We start from the raw sequence: 6028 nt of genomic DNA on the forward strand, positions 1-6028 counted from the left end.
ACGCTCCAATAAGCTCAATGAACGGTGTCATGGAGACGCCTGCGCTTATTATGCCAGTCCGTGCCTTGGAAACATCCAGGGCTGTATTCTACAGACCCCTGGAAGGAGAATGAAAGGCAGCCCTTGGGGAGCTCCTGGGAGGTGGCTAGGAAGGCATGCTGCTTGGAAGTTGCTTACAGCCATCTACAGATGGAGTGGGTTGCCCAAAGCTCAGGAAACAAATTGAACAAATCAGCTAAAATGACTGTCCAGTATCCCGCTTCCACACACGGTGGCAGGGAAGGGGATTCGGTGGGTGGTTGCCAGGGACTGAGGACTGCGATGAAGCTGGAGGAGCCGGGGTTGGCAGAGGATGCCGGATGTGACTGTCCTGTTTCTGGATCCTGGGAGAGGGGCCTGTGGAATTGTGTATGTCCAGAGCCTTAAGAACTGGTGTTGGAGAGGAGCCAGACAGAGTAGGCGAGAAACAAAACAGACTCTGTCCTGGGGCGGAAGAGAAGCCCTTTTCCCGAGTCCCGCTTCTGACAGGCTGTGGCATCTGGAGAGAGGAGACTCAGCTCCAGTGGTTCCTGCTTCTACTTCTAGCTCCTCCGGCAGGCCTTAGTGGGCTCCCATCACCAGGTCTCTGCTCATGCAGTCCTCATCCAGGAAGGCAGTTCTTTGTCCCTGCCAGCCTCGGCTCAGAGCTCCGCGCAGACTGCTGCCCTCCCCTGCCTGCCTGTTTCCAACAAAACACTGGATTTCAGACCCTTTAAACCAAAACAAAGCTGTGCTCGCCACAACTCTTTATATTCGTCTCTTCTTTTAGTTTAAAAATTAAAATTTTATTTACTTTTATTTTTTAATTTCTGAACCCTTTCTTCCTTCCTTTATCTCCGTCCCCCCCACCCCCCAAGACAGAGTCTCATGTAGCCCAAGCTGGTCTCAAACTTGCTTTGCAACCAAAGATGACCTTTAAGTTATGATTTTTATGACCCTCCCCCATATCCCACAGCAACACTGGACTCACAGGTGTGCTCCACCACGTCAGGGGGCTGGGCATGGAATTCAGGGCTTCATGCTCTCTAGGGGAATCACATCCTCACCCCGGTTTTCGTTGTTTTGTTTTGTTTTAGGTTCAGATATCACTGACCTGGTGATCCTCCTGCCTCAGTTGCTAGTGCTAGTTTGACTGTGTTTCTACTCAATAAGCTGTGTGTGTGTGTGTGTGTATGTGTGTGTGTGTGTGTGTGTGTGTGTGTGTGTGTGTGTGTGTTTCGACGGGGCTGATTTTTGAACTCGTTGGCCCTCACATCCATTTCTGCAGGAGATCAGAATCCCATTGAAATCAATTATGGTTCCTGAAGAAAGCACTTCCAGTTCTCTCCAGCCAGCTCTAGCCCTTCCTTAGCTACACACTCCTAATGAACATTCTCTCGGGTCCAGCAGTCAGTGTTGGTCAGCCCTACGGTGAGGCAGCTGAGTGAAAGAGCTCTAGCAAGAACAGGCAGGCACCCGCCAGTCTTCCCACCCACTCATCTTCTTTGGAAGCTGCCCTGAAAGCCCTTGGCTCACAAGATGTCTGCCGGGTAGGATGTTAGGACCTTGTGCCTCTTGGTAATAGAGGAGATCAGTGGAGTAGGGTAGATGTGTCTAGGACAAGGAGAGACTAGAGCATGCCACTCACAGAGCCCAGTACAAACCCATCGGGGCAGCGGCTTTTGTGGTCCCAAATGGCACTCTGTGCACTTACTGGGAACTGGGTCAAAGCACCACACACATCAGGCCCACTGGAGCAGAAAGTGACGGCTGAACTGAACTGGCCTCTGGCGCTTCAGATGCCTGCCCAGGTTTCTGAGCCTCTGCTCTCCGCTCACCCCACCAGCGTTAAGACAGACTTCAGCCTCAGAAAGGTCACCCTGATGCTGTTCTCGCCCGTGAGCATCTTCTCTCTCCCTGCAGCCGTTCTGCAGATTATTACTCTTTGCTTTTCTTTAAAATATTTCAGAATTGAAAATGAGCTTATCAGAGGTTATTACATTACCATGACAACCTGGCAGCTGACAACAAAGAAGCAGGCAGCACACGAAGCGAGCGGTCTCAGTGGCACTAGAGTAATTGCGAATTTTTTACCCAGGGGTCACTGTATGTAGACATATCCTCTGTTTCTCCTGTCTCTTCCTCTCCTTTCCCCCCTTTCCTGTTTGGCCCTTGAGTCCTCTGCCATCTCACTGTAAGCAACACAGGTTCTAATTCTAGATTCTCCCCGAGGCTAATGTATTGTAACCTCTCCTTTGAAAATAACGCTATCATTTGCTCAAGAGGCTGATGAGAACAGGGATGGTGACTGAATTTTTTTCCCTCACACGAGTGGTATATGCAAATTTTCTTGGGCTGGAAAGACGGCCCAGAGGTTCGAAGAGCTTATTGTTTCCCGAGGACCCAAGTTCGGTTCTCAGCGCTTCTGTCAAGTGGTTCATAACTGCCTATAACAGTTCTGGTCTCCATGCATACATTGCACTCACACACAAGAATTAAGATTTAAAAATAAGCTGGAAGCTGGGCAGTGATGGTGCTCATCTTTAACCCCAGTACTCGGGAGGCAGAGGCAGGTGGGTCTCTGGGTTCGAGGCCAGTCTGGACTACAGAGTGAGTTCCAAGACAGCCAGGGCTACACAAAGAAAGCCTGTCTCAGAAAAAAAAAAAAAAAAAAAAAAAGACAAATATTTTTTTTCTTAGCCTGACTAGTATATATACTCCCGGAACATATATAAACACAATATAGGGGTTGGGGATTTCAGTGGTAGAGCACTTGCCTCACAAGTGCAAGGCCCTGGGTTCTGTCCCCAGCTCCAAAAAAAACAACAACAACAACAACAAAAAACAAACAAACAAACAAAAAAACACAATATAAAGTCCAGTGGTACAAAATGACATGCATTAAATGTGAGACACATTCCTGTGATCTCAGCACTTGGGAAGCAGGGAAAGGTCAGGAGTTCAAGGCTAGCCCCAGCTGGACTGGGCTACATGAGACCTTGCCTCTACAAAACAGAATAAATAGACAGACTAAATCTTGAGCTGGGTATGATGGTACTCATCTGTAACCTTAGTACTGGTCCAGTAGGAGGAACAGACTGGACTATATGGCCAGACTCCCTCTAAACAGACAAACCAACGCCAATAAGTCTCCTTCTGACATAGATGCTAGCTCTCCTTCCCAGAAAGGCCCTTTCCCTGTTTCTTGCACATCCTTGCTGGGCACCTGCATCCATTGCGAGGAGGCTCCCTCACCTCCTGCACCTGTCTCCTTTCCCTCAATTTCCCTTAAGGATCCTTCTCCGGCATCCAGAACTGCCTCCTGCCTTCTGGTTTACACTTTTCCATGTTTAGACACGTTCTCACTGCAGTCCAGGCTGGTCTCAAACTCAAAATCCTCCTGCCTCAGCTAGTATTGCAGGCTCACGTCTCCACGCCTATCCTTCCCAGAGCGTTTTCTTTTTTTTTTTTTTTTTTTTTTTTTTTTTTTTTTTTCCGGAGCTGGGGACTGAACCCAGGGCCTTGCGCTTCCTAGGTAAGCGCTCTACCACTGAGCTAAATCCCCAGCCCCTCCCAGAGCGTTTTCTAAGCTCCGTGGTCCACAGTTTAGACGCCCCGCCCTCTGTTGAGCAGCCCCCTGTGGGTGAGGTGTGAGCTGTTCTGAGGTGTGAGCTGTTCCGGGTCTTTTGTCACTGCTATTTTTGTCCCCATTTTTATAACTGGAAAAATCTGTGACTCAGAGAAAGAAGTGCCCTGTTAACATTTTCAGAGAAAATATGGGCATCCTCTGCATTGCCTAACTACAAAATATAAAAATAAGGGAAGAGTTGCTGATCCCCAAGTTAAAAAAAAAAAAAAGAGCCATCCAGAGATCTGACTTAACTTCATTTTTTTAAAAAGATTTATTCATTTAGTATATATAAGTACACTGTAGCTGTCTTCAGAGGCACCAGAAGAGGGCATCAGATCTCATTACAGATGGTCGTGAGCCACCATGTGGTTGCTGGGATTTGAACTCAGGATCTCTGGAAGAGCAGTGAGTACTCTTATTTTTTGGTTGTGAGCCTAGCCTTTAACGGCTGAGCCATCTCTCCAGCCCGCAGTGAGTACTCTTAACCACTGATCCATCTCTCCAGCCCCAGAACTAACTTCCTAACAGTGCCTTTCCAATTCCTAATTCTACAAAGTTCTTCAACAAAACTGTAAGTACATGAGTTCAACCTCCAGCCCGCACACAAAAAGCTGGCTGTTTGTAATCCAAGTGAAGAGGTAGGGGTCAGGGCATCCCTGGGGCTTGCTGGACAGCCAGCCTATCCTCAATAGCAAACGCCAGGGCCCAGTGAGACCTGTCATAATGAAAAAGGGAGGGGTTGGGGATTTAGCTCAGTGGTAGAGCGCTTGCCTAGCAAGCGCAAGGCCCTGGGTTTGGTCCCCAGCTCCGAGAAAAAAAAAAAAAAAGGGAGGTAGGTTTCTGGTCTCCATGCTGTTCTAGCTCTTCAGGCCACTCTTGCTCTTGGGAGCATCTGTCTCTTTAATAAACTATCTGGGGGCCATGGAGACAGCTCAGTGGGTAACTGGCTTGCTGTGTGAGCGTGAGGATCTGGGTTTGGATCACCAGATCCCATTTAAAGCTAGATGAGGTTTGGGTTTTTTTTGTTTGTTTGTTTGTTTTTTTGTTTTTTTTAGAACAACTCAGCAAAATAAAATTCCGGTTTATTGTTGGACATTGTTTCACACATACATCAAACAGGCCAAAAAAATGAACAGCAACTTCATAGACAAAAAAAAAGGAAAAAAATCTTTTTATCTTTGGCCTTTTTAACCATCTCATACAAACCAACTACTTATAGTACAGCTAGGTACATACACAAAACAAGTTACTGGAATGCTCAGAATAAGATTTTTTTTTTGTTGTTGTTGTTTTTGGTTTTTTTACAAGGCTTTTTTTCTCCTAGATGAGGTTTGTAATCCCGGTGCTCCTGCGGTGAGGAGAGAGGCTGAGACAGGAGAATTCCTGGAAGCCTGTGGGCCACCTAGCCCGGGGTGTGCCGCAGCCAATAAGAGATCTGCCTCGGGGTTGGGGATTTAGCTCAGTGGTAGAGCGCTTGCCTAGGAAGCGCAAGGCTCTGGGTTCGGTCCCCAGCTCCGGAAAAAAAAAAAAGGAAAAAAAAAAAAAAAAAAAAAAAAGAGATCTGCCTCAGATAAGGTGGAAACTGAGGATCAACCCCTGAGGTTGACCTCTGACCTCCACATGGGCATACCTATACTCACACACACAGGTAGACACACGTGAAAATGGGTAAATAAGTAAATGAGATTTACAAAAATAAACAAACAATCTCTATTTCTATCACTTAAAAACAGACAAACAACAAAAGCGCTGAAAAACACCAGCAGGGGTTGACCTCTGCCCTGACATGTGCAGACTCATCCATGGAAAACTCTATTAATATGGAGTTCACATACACTCCATGGAGGAGCTTTAAATCTGTCTTCCTTGCTGGATAATTCTTTACGGCAGAGAACGTGTTCCTTCGACACTACTTTCCTAGCAAGCACTGACCAGGAAGGCGTGTGCTCCGGGCTGGAAGGTGGCTCAGTGGTTCAGAGCACTGGCCGCTCTTCCGGAGGACCTGGGTTCTGTCTCCAGCACCTGCATGGTTGCTCACAACTGTTCATCACTCCAGTTCCAGGAGATCCAATGCGTTCTTCTGACCTCCAAGGTCATCTGTCACATGTGTGGGGGGTACATATGTATATGCAGGCAAAACACTTGGACACTTGAAATAAAATAATGCAAAAGTAATACAATAAGTATGTACTCAGTGAATACCTATTTGAGTGAGTGAATTGCAGGTTTGTCAGTGGTTTAGCCAAGGAGCTCCATGCCCTGACTTTGAGTCCTGGCTACAATACTGATGAATGTTGTGTGAAGGAGACTGTCACTGTGGCAAATACTGGAGAGAAACAGTTGAGAAGAGGACTGATTTTGGCTCACAGTTTCACAGGT

Source organism: Rattus norvegicus, chromosome 3 (assembly GCF_021556685.1).
Source record: "Rattus norvegicus strain SHRSP/BbbUtx chromosome 3, alternate assembly SHRSP_T2T, whole genome shotgun sequence".
In the NCBI taxonomy this organism is placed as follows: Eukaryota; Metazoa; Chordata; class Mammalia; order Rodentia; family Muridae; genus Rattus; species Rattus norvegicus.